Raw genomic sequence first — 19,701 nt, 5'->3', positions numbered from 1 at the left:
GATTAGGCTTAATAAGGCAAAAATTTGAAAGCAGCTTATAAGTTTATGCCTGTGGATTTTAGAGGGAGGACAGAATTGGCCCATGGAGGAGTGGACTGGGAGGCAGAAAAGCCAGGTGAAAAATTTTGAGTTCTAATGCTAAGTTGATTCTGGCTTTTGCAAATCGGCTCCTGTTTCTTAAATATTTTAAGCTTGGTGCTGAAAACAGATTCACGTGTCAAAGATAGAAAAAAAAGTCACTGGTATTCAAAGAATGAAAAGTTCCAAATAGTCAAAGTGAATGTTACTATTATTTTGGAAAGATAGTAAGAAAGTAGCAGGCATGTAAGCCATTGGCCTTGAACTCTAAGTCAGCAGGTTCAACCCCATGCCAGCACCTCCTGCAGGACCACAGGCTCCGCCAAAAGGCTGGTGAGCCCCACAGTGCAAGGCATTATTACAAACCCAATGTGGCAGGCACCATGCCATGCACTTTCCATAAACTGTTCCATTCATCTTTTCAACATAGGAGTCAACAGCCCACCCTTTCTTGTATCATGAAGCAGCTAAAGTTTAAATTGGACAACTTTTCCAGCATCACAGAACTGACAGAGAGAAGCAGAGTAAAAACTAAGTGGTTTGAGCTCGACTCCTCCACTAGTGACAGTGAGCCCTAGAAAGGAGCCCTGAATGGAGGCTCATCATTCAGAGCAGCATGACTGCCAACTATTTCCTTCACATTCCTGAAAGCCAACCTTGGCTTCGTCTTTATCTGCAACTGCTTCAATGCCAAATCTGAGTACTTAACTCATGGCCGTTATTTAAAAGCTGCTTCATTGGGCCTGGTGCACCTAGCAACTAAAGTACTTGCCTTGCATGCACTGGGATCCTATATGGACACCCATTCTAATCCTCCTCTTCCCATCCAGCTCCCTGCTTGTGGCCTGGGAAAGCAGTCGAGGATGGCCCAAAGACTTGGGGCCCTGCGACTGTGTGGGAGACCCAGAAGAAGCTCCTGGTTCCTGGCTTTGGATCGGCAGAGCTCTAGCCATTGCAGCCACTTGGGGAGTGAACCAGTGCTTGGAAGATCTTCCTCTCTGTCTCTCCTCCTCTCTATACATCTGATTTTCCAATAAAAAAATAAAATAAATCTTTTTTTTTTAAAAAAAACTGCTTCGTTATTACAACATTACTACAGGTTACTAAAATGAAAGCCCCTAAGGGTAGAGAGTTACAGCTATGTGCTTAGGAAAGCAATCGCCAGCTTTTGTCAAAAAGACAGAGACAAAAGAGAAAGGAAGAAAGGAAGGAAGGATCATGGAATTCTTTCTGATCCTTGTATTTATTTACCTAGCAATGCCATTATGTACCCTAAGGCCCGGGAGAGTATGTTGCAGCAGCAGAGCCAATGTCCTCCCCAACTCACTTTACCGCTCTGTCTACACTGTCTCACACTTGCCACCAAACCCCTTGTCAGCAAAGACCAGCAACACGTACCCTGTCATGGGTTAAAGCTGAGTCCCCACTATCCTATATATACAGGTACACGTATTTGTGTTTTCACTCACCGTTTTTATTCAAAGATTCAATAGAAGGGATGTAACTCAGACATCTGAAGGAGTAAGTCACTAATGTGGCAATTGGCGGAAGCACTGAGAATGGTATCCATGTCATACCTGTTGCATGAATGTGTACCATTTGCTTTGAGAATTGATTATGTTTATATTGTTGTATGACAGCCTGGCTTTAAATTGTGTATTTCTGAAATACATTGGAGTCACTTGCAGTTTACCGGCTGTAGGGAGCAATGGAATGGTGGCAACTGGCCCTAGAATGTGTACCAATGGACTGCCAGTTCCTGCTTCCATTGCTTGTAAACCTGCAACTAATGCAAGGGATTTCACTTGGTGCACTTCTAGTCAATGAATTCAAACAAATTAAATGTTTTTTGAGATAATGTCTTACTGCTCAATAAAGAATAAATAAACTACAACATAAGCTTCAAACAATTCTACTGTGTTGCAGAGTCTATGAGAAGGGGCTTTGTGTGTTTACCCAAGTTGACCCTCACAACAACCCTATGACTTCATCATGATCTTGCCTTGCATGTTACCAAACCGAAGCACAGTCTCATTTATCCCGGTTCACTGTGGCGCAAGAGTTAGGATGCAAAGACTGGTTCCAGTGTTAAATGAACTATGAGTGACCTTCTGCTCAAAGCAGGAGTCCTAACTCAGCCACGTGCTTGTGGCAGGGAATCTGCTGGAAGTAAAGGCATCACGACCACTCCATCCCACTTCTCACCTGGTGCTAAGCCTACCAGCATTTGAGAAGTACTGCATGGGGCCCAGCATGATGGCTCCGTGGCTAAATCCTTGCCTTGCAAATATCAGGATCCCACGTGGGTGCAGGTCCATGTGCCGGCGGCTCCACTTCCCATCCAGCTCCCTGCTTGTGGCCTGGGAAAGCAGTAGAGGATGGCCCAAAGCCCTAGGACCCTGCAGCCATGTAGGAGACCCAGAAGAAGCTCCTGGCTCCTGGCTTTGGATCAGCTCAGCTCCATTCATTTCAACTCCAGCTGTTGCAGTCATTTAGGGAGTGAACCAGCAGATGGAAGACCTTTCTCTCTGTCTCTCCTTCCCTCTGTAAATCTGATCTGCCTTTCCAGTAAATCTTTTTTTTTTTAATGTGCTAAGTGAACCACATGTCAAATCACACACACACACCGTGGACACTCTTTGCTCTCATGTACTCACTTAGAACCTGTGTGTCCCCCTAAAGGCAAGGCAACTCTCTGGTGATGCAGCAGCAAACAGGGGTGGACCAGGACCCTACGCAATGAGAGCTACTGAGTGCTCACTTCTGGCTTTGTTTGAATTACAGTTATCCTCTGCGATCCCAGTGAAAAATTAAGATCTCAATCAATTGTCTCCATTGATCGACACTATCCAGAATCAATTCTTTTCAGCATAAATGAACTCAAGGAAAGCACAATCTGTTTTCCACAAGAAGGAAAGCATTTTATGTTGTAAGATTTAATAAGGAAAATACAGGCCCCTTTCTTCACTTTGCATTTACATTAAAATGTCACTTTATCTCATTTCATATTGGAATAAAATACACATGCCGGCCCTACTGCTATGAAACTCCTGCTGAAAATGTATTTATTATATGATTTATCTTTTTATAAGACAATAATGCCTTCCCAAGAACCTGATTAAAGGAAATCATGTGCTGATCACATGAATGTACTTCAAATCTAGTGACAAGGAGAATTTATTAATATTATAACGCAACCATCTCCATATAGAATCATCAAGTAGGTTTTATTGAATTTATTTTGAAAAATCAAAATGACTGTGTAAATTCAGGATACTTTGAAAGAAAATTGTATGAAGTAACAGAGACCTTTTCCTAAAACAGCTGCTGTGCCAAACATGAGTGTCAAACCAAACCTTCCACACGAAAACATCCCAACCTCCACCGTGTTGTACAAAAATCATTTTTTAAAATAAGATAATTGCTGCTGAAATCCCCAGCTTATATTCATATCTACCAGTCTCAAATGAAAGTATTTATAATGTTAATTAACCAGTGTCTAACTTTTGTGATTATCAATATTGGTAACATATAAAATTACACATTTTCATCATCTGAAATGTGTTCATTATTTTAGGCTAAAAAACATACAAATAAGTGTGAAATAACCAGGACCATTTCACTGGCACAAGTAATTTCAGGAAGTTCTGAGATTTATCAAAATGTGCACCTGTTTGTAGACAAAAAACAAAACTTAAAAAAATTTAAATAGAACAGTAGACAATGTGTATTGAAATCAATTCAGTGAATTCAAAGAAAATTCATTTTCCCTCTACAACTAGAAGCAACAGGTTGGGCATCAAAAAGGGCAACTAAACAGCCTGGTTGATGCCACACTTCTCTCTGCCCTTGCCTCCATTTGGCCCTCTCATATTGCTATTACCAAGGGGCTTCTATGTGCTTCCATGATATTTTAAATCTACTCTGGAATAAAGTATGAATTTATGAGCAGATCTAGAAAGTGGCATATGGAAAATCATTTAAATGTGAAGGAAGGGTTCCAGGGAGATTATTAACCTCTGGCCTATTTTTAAATTAGTCTACCCTTTAATGTCACTGAGGACGGCATTTTAATTTTTTTTCCAAATCTCATCTTTATTAGTTGCAAAAAAAAAAAAACAAAAAAAAAAAAAACAAAAAAAACTGGCCCTTCCTTCCTTGAGGAGCCAAGTCCTCTGAAATTCCTGGTTATAGCAGGGTGCCTGAGAATGTGGGGCTCCTGCCAGAGGCTGGGACATCATCCCTCCCCAGGGGATGCAGCAGATGGGACTCTACAGGCCAAAGCAGGGGACACTCACTTCTCATGTCTCTCCTGCATGACAGCTGTGATTGGCAGACAGCTTTCCTCCCCCCAGCTAGCATATGGATTTAATTAAGAAAGAAATAAGAAAACAGTCCGAAGGTCTGTGGATCACAGGACTGACAACTGCTTGGTAGGCCTCCGAGTTCAGAGGTGATTACCTCATGGGCTGCAAGAAGCGTTCTCTCCTGACCGAGATGGGGCTGAAGGTGAGTGCTACTCAACTTCAAGTCTGCAGGCTTAGAAGTTGGAATGGTGATGCAGAAGTAGCAAGCGTTGTCGCTGAGACACAAGCCAGATGTGTCCCATTGACAGCCGTGAGCCTCTGTCCCAGTGCTCTCCACCGCCGCACTGAGACCCCGGGCTGAGCTGATCCTTGAATCCCCCGAGCAAGCAGGGCTCAGGCCAGTATCTCAGGACACACTGTGCCTGGCACTGGCTTTGAACTGAGTGACAGGAGCCAAGGAATTCCATCAAGAATGAAAACCAAGGCCAGGTAATTCCTTCTTGGCTGTATGTGCTTTGCCCGGATTCTGAAACTCCTCTCTTGACTTATGACTGTCTGGTCCCCACATGCCTCCCCCAACCCAAGGTCCAGAATGCGGGTACCAGGCAGGTGCTTCCCCATCAGCAGGCCTCCTGCCTGCCAGCCCTGCCTCAGACTGCTTTCAAACATAGTACGGCCACATGGATGAATTTTAGATCCAAATATTCAGGTGTCCTGAAATGTGCAACCTCCTTTACTACCCCTTTCCTTTTGGCTGCATAAGAACACATACAGTAAAGCTTCAGGCAGATTCCAGTATGACATATTTAATCACCATCAATTCTGGACTTTCCTTCTTGCCTGTTCCCTAGGGGGCTTGTGCAGTGACATGGATTGGAGAAGGATAGGAATGCTTAGGTCTTACAAATGTAAGGAGTTCAGGTAGGATTAAATGTGATAGGGGTGTGACATCTGCCACACAGGAAGATGTCTAACCCTCTCCTTTACTACAGTTGTGACTAGGTCATCCTTAGACATGATGCTCTAATTTTTGAGAAATCGTTGTTCATGACTGATTGCGCCCCTCAGGGCATGCTCCATCTTGGCCTGGGCCCGTCTGGAAGTTCTCAGAACGGACGTTTATGTGTTTCCTCCTTTGCTTTACTCTTTCTCCCTCACTTTCCTGGCATGGAAAGTGGAGGGAGACTCTCTCCCATTGGTGAGCCTATGGGGTGAATGGTGATGGTGGCTGCTGGGAGTGGCAGGCCCCTGAGTTTCTGTGCCCTACCTGACCTCATGGATGACAGAGAACTACTCCTTCCTGACTCCTGCTCAGAGCAGGCAGTCTCCTCTCCTGGGAGGAACTGTAGCTCTTGGGAAAGGTAAGATAAATTCAAGCAGAAATGTGGTTCAAATCACATTAACATTACTTGCTCAAGCTTACCATTAACAATGATGGTATATTGAAATGCAAGATGCTAAATTGAGTCTTTTTTTTTTTATTCTGGAAATATTTTTTAAAGAATTATGTATGTATTGAGAGGTATAGAGAGAGAGACAGAGAAAGAGAGAGACAGAGAGATCTTCCATTTGCTGGTTCATTCCCCAAATGGCTACAACAATAGGGTTTGGACAGGCTAATGCCAGGAGCTAGAAGTTCCATCGGGCCCTCCCACATGAAGGCAGGGGCCCAAGGATGGGAGCCTGGACCTGCTGCTTGACCCAAATGCATCAGCATTCTTATTACCCCTAATTATGAGTTCATTCATTGTGTTGTTATTACTGATGTCAGATACTCACAGTATTCCAGGGAGAGGATGACCTATCAGCAAAATAGACAGGAAAGCATAAAGAGAAAGAATATAATTGAGAGATGCCAAAAGTGTTTCTTTCTCTGCTAAAAGTGCCGAAGGATTCTTCTTCCTATGGGAAGTTAAAAATGCATGTTCTAGCTCTCTGGTGAGACAAAGCTTAAGATAAGTCAGCCTGCACCATACTTTAGCTCCAGTAAGAGATATCGACAGCCTGACCAGTTTATCTTGAGGACAGATTTTTTTTTTTAAGTCTCAGAAACAGCAACAGCCAAGAAGGAAAAGAAGTATGATGGTTATAAAATGGATGTCAGAGACGTGGAAAGGAAGGGAGTTGTTAGGGGATGGTGGGGGGAAGTCACAGAGGCTCAGTGAAGCCAAAGGGACGTGGCCACAGGAAGGGATCGTGCCTTCTGGAGACAAGAAAGGGGGACACACTGGCAAGTCCCCGTGGGAGTGCAGAGAACAAGTCAGAGATGCTGAATGCCAAGGAAAGACAGCATCAGAGTACGGGGTGTTGGACCGGGAATGCAGACACCCCAAACACTGGCTGGTCTTAAAAGGCCGTGAGCTCCATCCGAGTGTAAATCACCGTGTCAAGTTCATCCTGAAATCGTAAAGGGGAGAGACTCAATTCTTTCTCAAGGCTTTTCTCAGCTGGGGCATTCTACAATTCCATGAAGAAGCTGGTAGTTTTATAGCTAAGTTACTACCTTTGGCAATAGGGTGAAAGAGTGCTTGTAAATCTAAGCACCCGCTGGGGTACAGTGAGGGTTTAAAGTACACCCGCAGGGCTTGCCAACTGCACTGCCCCAACTTGGGTGACTCTGTCAGGTGCAACTTGGTAAATATAGGAGATGGTCTGAGTGTGACCACAGGGAGGCAAAGAAAGAAAAAAAAAATCGATATTTCCTCCAGCCAAACCATAATCCCAAATCCACACAAAAAGATTTTAAAATAACGTGCACCTCTTTCTTTAAAGCAAAGTATTTTCTACAGAAAGGATCCCCTGACTTCTTCCATCTGAGGCCAGGTAAAGCAAAAAAAAAGAAAAAGGAAAAAAGAAAGGGGTGGGACAGGGGGAGTCACCATGGTCATGAACTCAAGAGGCTATGGAATGGCACAAGCCACTGGGACAACTAGAAATCCTGGAAGAGTTCAGTGGTCAGAAGTGGCCAGGTTGGTTCTAAATACGAATTTTTACTCTCTCTAAGCCTAAACAACTTTCCATCAGTGAACAAAGAATAGCAAAAAATCAACCCTTCTTAATTCAAGCTTCCTCTCAAACTGCTAAGCCAAGGAGCCTCTTTTTGCCTATTTCCACTAAGGCGATAAAGTTTTTCACTGAAAAATACCAAGGATTATCGAAGTTCTGCCAAGGTCCCACACATCCCTTACTGGAGATCCTGGCTGCCTGTCCCTGCTCTCCTTGATTCCAGCTCCCTGCTCATGCAGAGCTCAGGGGCAGTAGTGCTGGCTCCCACAGCTGAGTGCCTGTACCCACGTGGGAGACTGTTCCCTATGTTGCCAGCTGCCGACCTCCTCTCGACCTCAGCTGTGGGAAAAGGGAGAGTGTGAGCTTGTGGATGGGTGATTGCTGCCTACTGATCTGCCTTCTCTTTTTCTGGCTACTTTTCAAAGACTTTATCTACAGTATATTTAAAAGAAATTCTAAAAGGATCATTAGCAACTGCTACTACGAGACAGACAGAACTCAAAGAGTTTCTCTGAAATAAACAGGGCAACACAGACCGACATGCGGAGGCTCTGCCTGAGCAGTCAGACCGGCTTGCAGGGCTGCGAGGTGACACTTGTGTATTCTCTGCAAGCAGCATGGCAGGGGAGCACTCCTGGAACGTGAACTCTTGTTGGGTGTCTTACAAGTTTTCACTCTGTGCCCACACACAGTATCTATTGGTTTCTTTTCTAGACGTGGGGTTCCTGGCTCCTATGGATAATTCATTTTCTAATACAAATGCTGCACATTGTGACCACTCAGTTGCTTACAGCCCCAGCACAGGTGAGCCACTCCGCTTGGTGGCAGAGAATTATGCTGCGCCATTGCTACTGATGGGCACACAGGGCCAGGACTCGTGGGCACTCCCCGTGGAGGCAACTCTTCCTGTGCAGTCCCTTTACTAAACATTATATTAAAACACACATTTACAGATTTAAATGAACTTAGGGTAGAATAATTTTTAATCATTCTTATTTCTGAGCCCAATGCCAACTTTCAGAAACACACTCATTTACCAGAGATAATTATGCGTGATTTTCTCCTTTAATGAAAGATAAATCATTTGGCAGTCTTGCTTCACTTTTTTTTTTTCTATTTCAGTACAATGCATTGTTTTGCTAGGGTGTCCATTATTCTTGTATGAGTTACTGTTGAATAAAAGGGCTTTCTCTAGATCAATTGTGCTGCTTTTCTGTAAGCCACTGCTATTCATACTGCAGGTTTATAAAAGACCATTAAAGGCTGATATTACATTAGGTGCTGCTCATAGTGATGTAGTTCTTTGTTTACAACTTACATAATTTGCTGTAGTGGCAAAGCTTCATCAAATTGTGACAAAAGGAACTGAAAGTACATTTCTGGGTACCTAAATAGAATGGACAAGCTTTGGCTGACTCTACTTTTTATTGTATTTCTTGGAATTAATGTGGAAGCTATGCTCTCAGACTCAATGCAGGAAGAGCTGTGATTTGTTACTTCATTATAAGATGGCATAAATGCATACGCATTTAGTATTCGAAAGGCAAATCCCATGCAAAGCATTTCAAATTGTTCATGGAAAGTGGAAGAAAGATTAGTTTACTTTGCTGCAAAACTTTCCTATCATCTATACATAGAGCAATCTTCAAAATATTCATAGGAATGCTTAATAGGAAAGCACCATGCAAAGGCTTCAACATGCTTTGCACCCAAGTAAACTTGCCTTTTAATCTCATTTTTGGGCTATTTGAAGTTTCCTCCTGTAAAAGAGAGATGAATGGATGCGTGGATTGTAACCCCCAGTCAAATCTGGATTCACATTAAGCGGATTTGGTCTGAGCAGATAAAGACTGAACTGAAAGAGGGAAGTCCATCTCCATGCAATCTCCTTATTCATCAGCACTGTCCAAACCGACCTGCTGCGATGACGCAGTCTGTGTCTGCTGTGTCCAGTGTGGCCATGAACCTCCTAAGACAACCCCACACTCAAAACAGTGTTCTCAACATCTAGATTTTTACTTTTAAACTTGTTCTTACTTAATTTAAGCAATAGGTGACCAGTGGTTTCTAAATTGGAAAGCGCATCTTCATAATAACCAGAGGGGCACCATCCACTTCTCACTCGAGGGGTGTAGCTCCTCGCATTGCGCGTGCTCAGCCTGCAAGCCTTTTCTGCTGCTTTATGGGGAGATCAGCAATTGGACAAGAGAACATAAGCCCATGTCTCCCCCATTGCTGAAAAGCAGGAGCAGATTCATTTGGCAGACAATTCACAGCTCAAGGAAAACGGAAATCTCCCTGTCCCCACTCCACTGTGAAAGCCACGTCACATCCGAAGCCCGGCACTGTCCTAGCATCAATGCCTCTACACCTTTTCCTTTAAGCCTGTACTTCCTTTTTTTTTAAAGATTAATTTATTTTTATTGAAAAATCAGATATACAGAGAGGAGGAGCAGAGACAGAGAGAAAGATCTTCCATCCGCTGATTCACTCCCCAAGTAGCCACAATGGATAGCGCTGAGCTGATCTAAAGCCAGGAGCCAGGAGCCTCTCCCAGGTCTTCCACGTGGGTACAGGATCACAAGGCTCTGGGCCGTCCTTGACTGCTTTCTCAGGCCATATGTTGGGAACTGGATGGGAAGCTGGGGTGGTGGGATTAGAACCGGCGTCCATATGGGATTCTCTCATATGCAAAGCGAGGACTTTAGCCACTAAGCTACTGTGTCTGGCCCCTTAAGCCTGTACTTCTAAATCACCACCTTTGACACAGTGGCTACCAACAGTGTGGGGTGGGAGGCAAGAGGTCTTCCCCAGCAATCTCTTCTTTTTCAGGATTAGAGAGGATTGTTCAAAGCACACACAAGGTTCATAACGAGTCTCCTTATCAAATCTCTGCTTGGATACCTACCAGGAATGTCAGATTTCCTATTCTGACATTATACAATATTGCAAGTACATGGAGAGAGATGATGTCATTTCTCCTCAAAGTCAATTATCTTCCCCACATTATCCACTTCACTGTGCTCCCACATAACTCACTGAGGTAAATTAACAGACTGAAAACAACATTACTTTTCTCTCCATCTAAGATTTCATATCTAACACGATTCTTGGCTCTGTGAGGAACCTGCAAAAGGTCCATGGGAAACGGACGTTACTGGGGCTGGCGTTGTGGTTTGGCGGGTTAAGCTGCCACCTGCACCACTGGGATCCAAAATGCATGCCCATTAGAGTCCTGGTTCTTTTTCTTCCGATCCAGCTCCCTACTCGTGTGCCTTGGAAAGCAGCAGAAGACAGCCTGAGTTATTGGGTACTTCACCCACATGGCAGACCCAGGTGAAGCTGTGGTTCTCACTTGGGCCTGGCCCAGACCGGCTACTTTGGCCACTTGGGGAGTGTTAATAGATAATCCCTTCCTCTACTCTTCCTTTCAAGTAAATAAAATAAATATTTTAAGGAAAGAAAGTACACATTATCAAAAATAATACTGAATTTCAAACTTTTGAGCCCCTAAATAAATATGTTTTAGTTACATATTCAAGAGTTCTCTTAAAATATTATCATTCCTTCAGGATCATCTACCTTAAGCCAATATCCCATGTCACTAGGTTTACTGTAATAGCTTTTTGACTTTTTGTCTTGACTGTTAACATGGTCCCCTGCTCACCCACAATCCTCTAGCTGAACTTCATGAAAGAAAAGAGACCGAGTGTGGTGTCTTCAGTTGAGCATCATCTGTCCTAACTCCTGAGTTCTCTCTCTCTATTATGCACGTGCGTCGGCTTTCCATTCCATCTTGAGGCTTCTCTCAGCCTTCTTCCTGTCGCTCTTACACACTGTTTACCTGCCTGAAGCCCTGACTGCACTGTTCTGATCAAAGTTCAGTCCCTCAGTTTGGTCGCTCCTTCTAGCACATGAAGTCACTTGCAATCATGTGGTTTAGCTGCCTGCCTTCTCCCTCCGTTTCCCCACGAGAACATTCCTGCCACAAGAAGTACTTCCTATATCTTAGACACAGGTCTCAGCACCTAGGACAGTACCCTGTATGCATCAAGTGCTTAGATATTGTTGGAAAGATAATACAGTTGGCATATGTAACTCACGCAAATATATATGCACAGAAATGCAGAGACACATAGGCCACAGGCATAAAGATACCACAAAGACATACAAGACTCGCCACGGGGAGATGCATGCCTACTGGAAATACCCAGAGGACCCTTCCTGTTCTGGTGGTAACTTTGAGTAATAACTCATGAGACTTTGAGCAACATGGTTCCCCTCTCTTTCCAACAGCAGCCACCCTCTCCAGCCTCTTAGCTCAGTTCCCTTTTGCACCTTCTTCCCAAAAGAATCCTTTATTACAAACATACTTGGGACATATTCCTCACTTGGATGTTCCACTCCTTCCTCTTTCCCTCTGTGCCCTCTGATCATTCAGATATTAAAACAAGAGCTGGGTCCCTTCCTCTGAAGGCCCTACTGATTTTCCTAAAGAGCTCAAATGTTTCTTTGAAAGCACAAGACACCTGTGAAAAACTAGAAGGCACAAACTTCAATCACACGGCTAATGATTATTGGGTTCTGAATAATCTGAATATGAAAATGGCACCATTACCTACTCCTATGCTACCTTGCCATAGTTAAAACTCCTGTGTATACCCATGAGCTACGTTCCTCCAACTGCAAAAGACACAGTCAGAGAGATGGAATGGACCAGCAGGCCTCGCAAGCTTTCCATCACCATAATGGTGACAGAGATAAAGCTGACATGGCAGAAGGTCCCAGAGCTTCTATTTACCTACTAATATTTACTGTGTTCCCTCAGGGCAGCTGGTAACATCATTTACTCCCAATAAGGTGGGTTTGACAATGTACTGAACATTAAAAGGAAAAGTGCCTGGATGAGATGAAAACAGCGCTGTGTCCTGGCCAAGGGGAGAGATGGATGGGCCATAGAGAAATGTGATCTCATTAAACACCAGCAGCAATGACTGTCACAAGGATGGCGTGGACTGGTTATGTCATTTTCCTGAGTACATCATCTAAACATCATTGGTAGAAAGGAAACCAGTGGGGAGTGCATTAGAACAAAAGCAAAATCACAGACTGAAATGCAAGAGCTTAGCCAATTAGGGAAATGGGTATAGATTCAATGAAAAAGGGAGAAGGTTACTGTATGAGGAAAGTGACTGCCATGACACTCAGCATCCAGACCCTCCAAGTGCCTCTAGAGGTGCACAGTCCAAGTGGGAATCTGGGCTCTTGGAGAAGTGGGGACGCAGGCACCAGCACTCAGAGCATCCAAGGTTTTCATCAGATCATCCTCAGCTAGATGAGATGTGTAATAGTGATATAAGATGCTGTGTGCTCAGTGAAAACCAAAGCACTCTTGTAGCAGAGGCAGCTGGTCACCAGCCCGGGGCTACATGCCACGTTAAAAGCAGATCCAAGTTGTCCCTCTTCTGTCATCCCTAATGAACTCTGAGTGAATCCACTTTGCACTCATAAAGGATTTGTTTCTACTTCTTTCATCAGCTTGCTTGTGCGAGCCCTACTGCCTATTTTTCAGCTAGAGAGCATGCAAACCGACATTCCCAGCATCCTCCCCCAGCCTTTACCGAGTCAGCTACTTTTGGACAGCCCAGGAACTCACAAAGCCAAACAACAACACCAGTGAGGCTGGCTAGCATGGAAAAGGCAACACATTGCACATCTTACAAACTGGAATACACTCATGCACATTAAACTTTTACTTAACTCCTGGATTACCTCTATTGAATCATAAATGTCTACTGCAAGCTTAGTTTTCCAAGGATCTCTCTATGTGACAAATTCAAGGAGTATAAACTTAATTTTCAAAGTAATTAGGTTTAGCCCTCTCAAATACAGAAGTATTTTTAAAATTTTATTTAATATAGAGAGGTTGCACAAATAGTGTTTAGGTACATAAGTTTAGCAGTGAAGGAGATGACCTCTGTTCTTAATATATTTATAGTTCATTCAATATTAAACATAGTGGTGTAAAGAATCTATTAGCATACTGCAAAGTAAGATGCGCCATCGCGGGGATGAACACAGCACTGAGGGGAAGCTGGTGACATCAGCTGGGCTCACTCCTAGCAATTATGAAAATCCTCCTGAAATCTGAATGAAGACTCGGACAATGGCAGAGCGGACATGAGCTGTGTTGGGAGTGAGCAGGGAAAGCGCAGAGGAGGAGGGAAAATGTTCAATGGTGTTCTGGAGCCATCTGAATTAGATGAAGACTCAAGGCTGCCATTCCTGCACATTCCTGCACGTTCCTCCCCAAGAGATGCATGAGGAAGGGCTGTAGGGAGGTGGAGGTGAGCCTGACGCATTTGATTACATGCACCACGCCCCCACAGCCTGAAGGGGGTATCCAGAGGAGTTGGCTTAATACATAGGATTTTGAGCCCAACTCTTGAACAAGGACAAAAAAACAAAGCAAAAGCTAGATCACAGACAGGGAAATCATTTTCCTCCAGGCCTAAACAATTTGGCCAACGAAACAGGGTTCACATGAAAGATAATGGAGGCCAGTGAAGATAAATCTGTCAGCTTGCTTTATTCCTTTTCTTGACCACATGTGAATACTTATTGCTTCAATCAACATTTATTTCCTGCAAGATACTTGGCTTAAGAACAACAATTTTTTTAAATGAGCAAAATGAAGCCATGTTTTTCCAAAGGACAAAAATAATACAAATCATTGTAATGTCATGTGTTGACCAACAGAAATACAGGGCGCAATAATGAGATGAGTTCACACACGGCCTTTCTTTTTTTCTTTTCTTTTTTTTTTTAAGATTCTTTTATTTGAAAGGCATAAAAATAAATAGAGTGTGGAGAGAGAGAAAAATCTTTGAACAGCTGCTTCATTCCCCGAATGTTTAACAGCAGCCAGGGCTGCATCAGACGGAAGCCAGGAGCCAAGATTGGGGTCTGTCACCTCAAGGGCAGGGGCCCAGTGACCTGTCACCCACTGCTTTCCAGGGACACAAATAGGAAGCTGGATCAGAAACCAAGCAGCTGAGACTTGAAGTGGCACCCAGTATGCAATGCAGGCATCGTAAGAGGCAGTTGAACTGGCTATTGCACAACACTTTCCCCTGCACCTTGCCATTGGTGCTTGGGCATTGTCCATGGACAGTTGCACAGTGTGCTACAGGTCAGGGAAGGTCATGGATAAAAAGGTACTGGTTGGAAGATACAAAATTTGGGGGAATCATTTAACTGCATTAAAGCAAGATGACCCAGGGGACAAATCAGGGTGTGAGCTCAGGCCTCCAAATTCCTAACTTAGATTATCTTTCGGAGCTCTGCAAGAAAATGGCAGTTGTTGAAAAGGGACTCTGAAGAAGCAGAGTTAACACAAATGTGTTAACATTAGAAATGATATGTGCGATTCCTCCTCTGAAAGTCAAGCCCACAAAGCACACAACAACAAGGGCAAGCACAGTCACGAGGAAAATGGACTAACAGGTTTGAAACAATGCCTCCGCTGTCGGTATGTGCAGGAACCATAAATCAAAAAGTGCCACTGGCTTTAAGGGCCACAAGTCATGTGCCCACTTTCACTTTCAGGAGATGAAAACATACAAAGACTCACAAATGACAGAAAAAGAGGCCTGCATCAAAGTGAGAGGAGCCGAAAACCCTTTCAATTGATCAGTTACTTATAGGATTTCCTAACTACCTTCCCATGTACTATTCGCTGTATTATTATTTTAAAAATCTTAAGTAGGGAACCAGTATTTTGGCATAGTACATATGGGTGCTAGTTCCCATCCAAGCTGTTTCCATTTCCCACATAATTTCCTGATAACATGCCAGAAAAAGCAGACCACGGTCCAACTATTTGGGCCCCTGCACACGCGGGAGACCCAGCTGCAGCTCCTGGCTTTGGCCTGTTCCATGCCCTGCCTATGTGGCCATCTAAAGACTGAACCTGTGAAAGGAACATCCATCTGCTTGCTCTTAGCTCTTTCTAGCTGCAACTGACTTTTTTTTAAGATTTATTTTTTACTGGAAAGGCAGATCATATTTGCAAAAAGGAGAAACAAAGATAAAGATCTACCATCAGCTGGTTTACTCCCCAAGTAGCCACAACAGCCAATTGATCCAATCGGAAGCCAGGAGCTTCTTCAGGGTCTCCCATGCAGGCGCAGGGTCCCAAAGTTTTAGCCCATCCTCTACTGCTTTCCCAGGCCACAAGCAGGGAGCTGGATGGGAACTGGAGCAGCTGGAACTTGTAATGGCACCCTTACAGGATCCCAGTGAATCTAAGTTGAGGACTTAGCTGTTGAGCCATCGTGCAGAACCCCATAGCTGCAACTTTCAAAATAAGTAAAACAAAAACAAAACAAAATGAAAAATTAAAAATTCAAAAAATATCTGGGTTGGATCACACAGAAGGAAATCCTGACATTGTAACTGATGGCAGGTTAAGAATATTTGATGTAAGGCCATCTTCATGCCAAATACATGATCAATAGCCCTTTCAATACTGTTTGCGCGACATCTCTGGGAGACAGTGACATTTTTGTTTCTATTTTCACTCAGATAAACCTTTTTGTTCTTCTTAACAGTTTTCTTTCTGATAGATAGGTCACACAATAGCATTGTTTGCTTCAGGAAGGTCTTTGATGTTCTTTTTCGTTTCTTCAACGACTCATTGGTCATTCAGTAGCATGTTAATTAACTTCATGTTATTGTAAATTTTCTATTTTTCTCTCTATTGTTGATTTTGTCTTATGGCTTTTCATTTAAGGCATGTATTAGAGACTATCACATACAGATGTGAAGATATAGTACAGTATGCTTCTGTGCTTCCAAATCAAGGATGGACTCCCAGTGAAACTGTTGAATGAATCTTTGACAATAGGATGCTGGATCCTGTGCCATTGTCCATCCCTACAATGTCAGGATACATTCTGTGTGATTCAACTCAGATAAATAGCTGAACAATGGACTTAACAACTGATTGTGAGGACTATATTATTGTAATGATATGAGGGAAATTGATGATGAGGAGGGGGGAGGATTTGGGAAGGGGAAGAGAAAAATTCCATAGCCTATGGCACTGTATCACAGAATAATAAAATAAATAGATATTTTAGAAAAATAATATGTTTGCAACAAATGGGGGTTCACAGAACAAAATCTGATCATCTTAGCTGCGAGACTGTAGACAATAGGGATAGGAAGTGTGAAGATACTGCCAGATAAAAAGAAACAATTCAGCAAGCCACAGTGAATGAATGTACAGCTAAATCAACAGCCAGCCACACACACCGCTGTGCCAGAGCCTTTGATGCAGCTAACCAAGCTGGTGGCTCTGAGCTGGAGGAAGGAGTGCTAAATATGTAATAGCCTGGGGCCTTCCTAGTCCCAAATAATAGTTATTTCTGAGCAGGTCAAGCCAGTCAATAAAAACGAAAGCAGGGATGGTTGTTGGGTTCATAGCAGGCTAATAATGCCCTTCGGGATAAACCTGGCTTTCAAAGAGCCAGAACCAAATACTTAAGTTTCCTATCCTTTATTACACACCACCAGTTCCAGAAACATTGGTTGAATAGCTAGAAAATTGGTCAACTCTGAAAACTAGAATCATCCCTAACTCAGATTTCCTCAGCAGGTGTTTCTCGGCCTGGAAAGAAGTGCAAGCAAGCTGAGTGAGAGCAGGTCTCTGGATGCCACCTCACACCTACAAGTTAGTGTTGCTAAGAGACTACAGTGAAACCCACTGCTATGGACCAAGGATCTGAAGGATGAACGAAAGCTAGGAAATAATTTGGAGGAATATATATGCATAATTAACCAATCTGCCCTAAATTTAGATCAATAAGGCTTCCTTCCTGATGGGCACCACTAAGACTCGTAGGAGCAAAATATACATTATGGACTGCTAATGTCTTCCACAAGATGTGAGGAGCTAAGGCAAGTGCATGGACCGTGAATTTTGATGTGTTTACTTAGGTGGTACCCAGGTAGAATAACTTTTTTTGTCTAGATTATTACAGAAGTGTTATTAGCAATTAAACTTTGCTAATTTCAAGATTCAAAAAATTATCTATAACCACAGTTAACCATTAGACTTATTTTTTAAATAAAAAGATCTTCCTAGGTAACACCCTCCCACGTCACACAGCCAATACTGCTAGCAGGGGAGCACAAAGGATAAGAGGAGAAGATTTAGCTGGCATGCTGTGCTGGCCGATTTGAAAACCACTGGACTTCACGCACAACTGCATGCACCACGTTTCCAGCACACCCAGCAGAGGATGCAGGGCAGACTGATTCTCCTCCACTGCTGAATGCAGCCATGCAAAGATCTGAGCTGCTGACCTCAGGACATCGCTGTCAACAGACCAGGTAATCGAGTCGGAACTATACGCTCCCAACAGAACTTCCTTGAAGAGCTATAAAATCATGTTACTATACCACTGCATAGCTTCTATTGTGAAAGTTGAATAACAAAATATACAAAAATACCCATGGCTTTAAAAATACTGTGATTGGACCGGGCACAGGGACCTAGTGGCTAAAGTCCTTGCCTTGAACATCTGGATCCCATATGGGAGCCGGTGCTAATCCCGGCAGCCCTGCTTCCTGTCCAGCTCCCTGCTTGTGGCCTGGGAAAGCAGTCAACTATGGCCCAAAGCCTTGGGACCCTGCACCCACGTGGGAGATCTGGAAGAGCTCCTTGCTTCGGATCGGCGCAGCTCCAGCTGTTGTGGTCGCTTGGGGAGTGAATCAAAGAATGGAAGATCTTCTTCTCTGTCTCTCCTCCTCTCTGTATATCTGACTTTGCAATAAAAATGAATAAATCTTCAAAAAACCCACTGTGATTCATAATGCCCTCCCTCACTAATTTTGATGTAGTTAGAAGAACAGGAAACAACGTCATTTGGCTTCTAAAAATTAATAAAGCAGACTTTCACATGGAACTGACCAGTGACAAATCACCTCTGAATGAATCATAAGAACTAGAAGTATAAAGGTTATGAGTTCCAGGAAGATTCTTTATCTTCCTTTTCTAGCAGGGCATCTCTTAAAAAAATACAGATTGAGCAGGAATACCTATAAAAAACGACGGAGGTTTGTATCAAAAAGAAATTGTGTCCCACAAATGAACCATAGTACTGTTGACCATTGGGTTTGGTTTTCTTTTATGGCCTTAAAATTTGCTCATAGTTTTAGCCCCAGACATTTTTTAGTGTAGCTGTAAAACAACTGATTAATTATTGATTTATGTTCAATTTTTTTCCCAAGGACTTAAAATAAGCTTATTCCTCAGAAAGTTCACATCCAAATGCAGACTTTGCTTGCATTCTGGCACTTCACTTCATTTAAAGGCTTTTAGTAAGAGAATGGATATTGAATATTGAATTTTGCTTTCTTGTTTCCTACAGCAGGCCTCACTGCACTTGTAGAATGTCTTGTAGATCCAGAGACCATTATTGACAAATATATCTCACATTAGTATAATTTCAACAGCACCTCTTGTTCCCCTCCTCCCCCTTGATAGAAGAGATTAGTTGAGGGCATGTTTTACACCTGCAGACACATGTTCTGGTCACACCCAAAGTCTGTGTAAGAGCCGCCATCTGATGCAGTAATCATCTAATGGATGTACCTCCGGGGAATTGCTGCACCCTCATGCCTATGACAGCACAACTCACAATAGCCAACACAGTGTCCAGCAGACGAACACAGAAAGTAAACAAAGCACGGTGTACACATATGCGTATGGATTTATGAGTACATACATCATTCACCTGGAATGAACACATATTTGTATATAGATACACATTTATGTTCTTTATCAATTCATATATGTCATTGTGTAAATGCTATACCTACACATATATGAAATAATGTGCAAGCATAACGAAAATGAAATCCTGTCATTTGGAACTTGAGGGTGTCATGCTAACTGAAACAAATTAGGCCCAGGAAAGCAAATACCACATGTTTTCACATATTTGTGAAAGCCTTGACATTTTATCTCATCAATGAGATTAGAATAGCCGTCATTACAAACTAGAAAGAGGGGCTGAGAGGAGAAATATTAAGAAGTTACAGATGCCAACTATAGGTAGACAGGATGAATCAGAAATTCTTCCTGAGTCACAGCAGAAAAATTATGGAACATAAGTGATAATACATTACAAAATAACCACAGAAAGAGTCAAAAACCTTCCAACCCACAGACACAATAAATGGGTAAACACTGGGCAAGATGCCACCATCACATATCGGAGACTGGGTTCAAGCCCCTACG

The sequence above is a fragment of the Ochotona curzoniae genome, unplaced genomic scaffold, assembly GCF_017591425.1.
Source record: "Ochotona curzoniae isolate NIBS_2020 unplaced genomic scaffold, NIBS_Ocur_1.0 contig_1, whole genome shotgun sequence".
In the NCBI taxonomy this organism is placed as follows: Eukaryota; Metazoa; Chordata; class Mammalia; order Lagomorpha; family Ochotonidae; genus Ochotona; species Ochotona curzoniae.
This window is presented reverse-complemented; position numbering follows the sequence as displayed.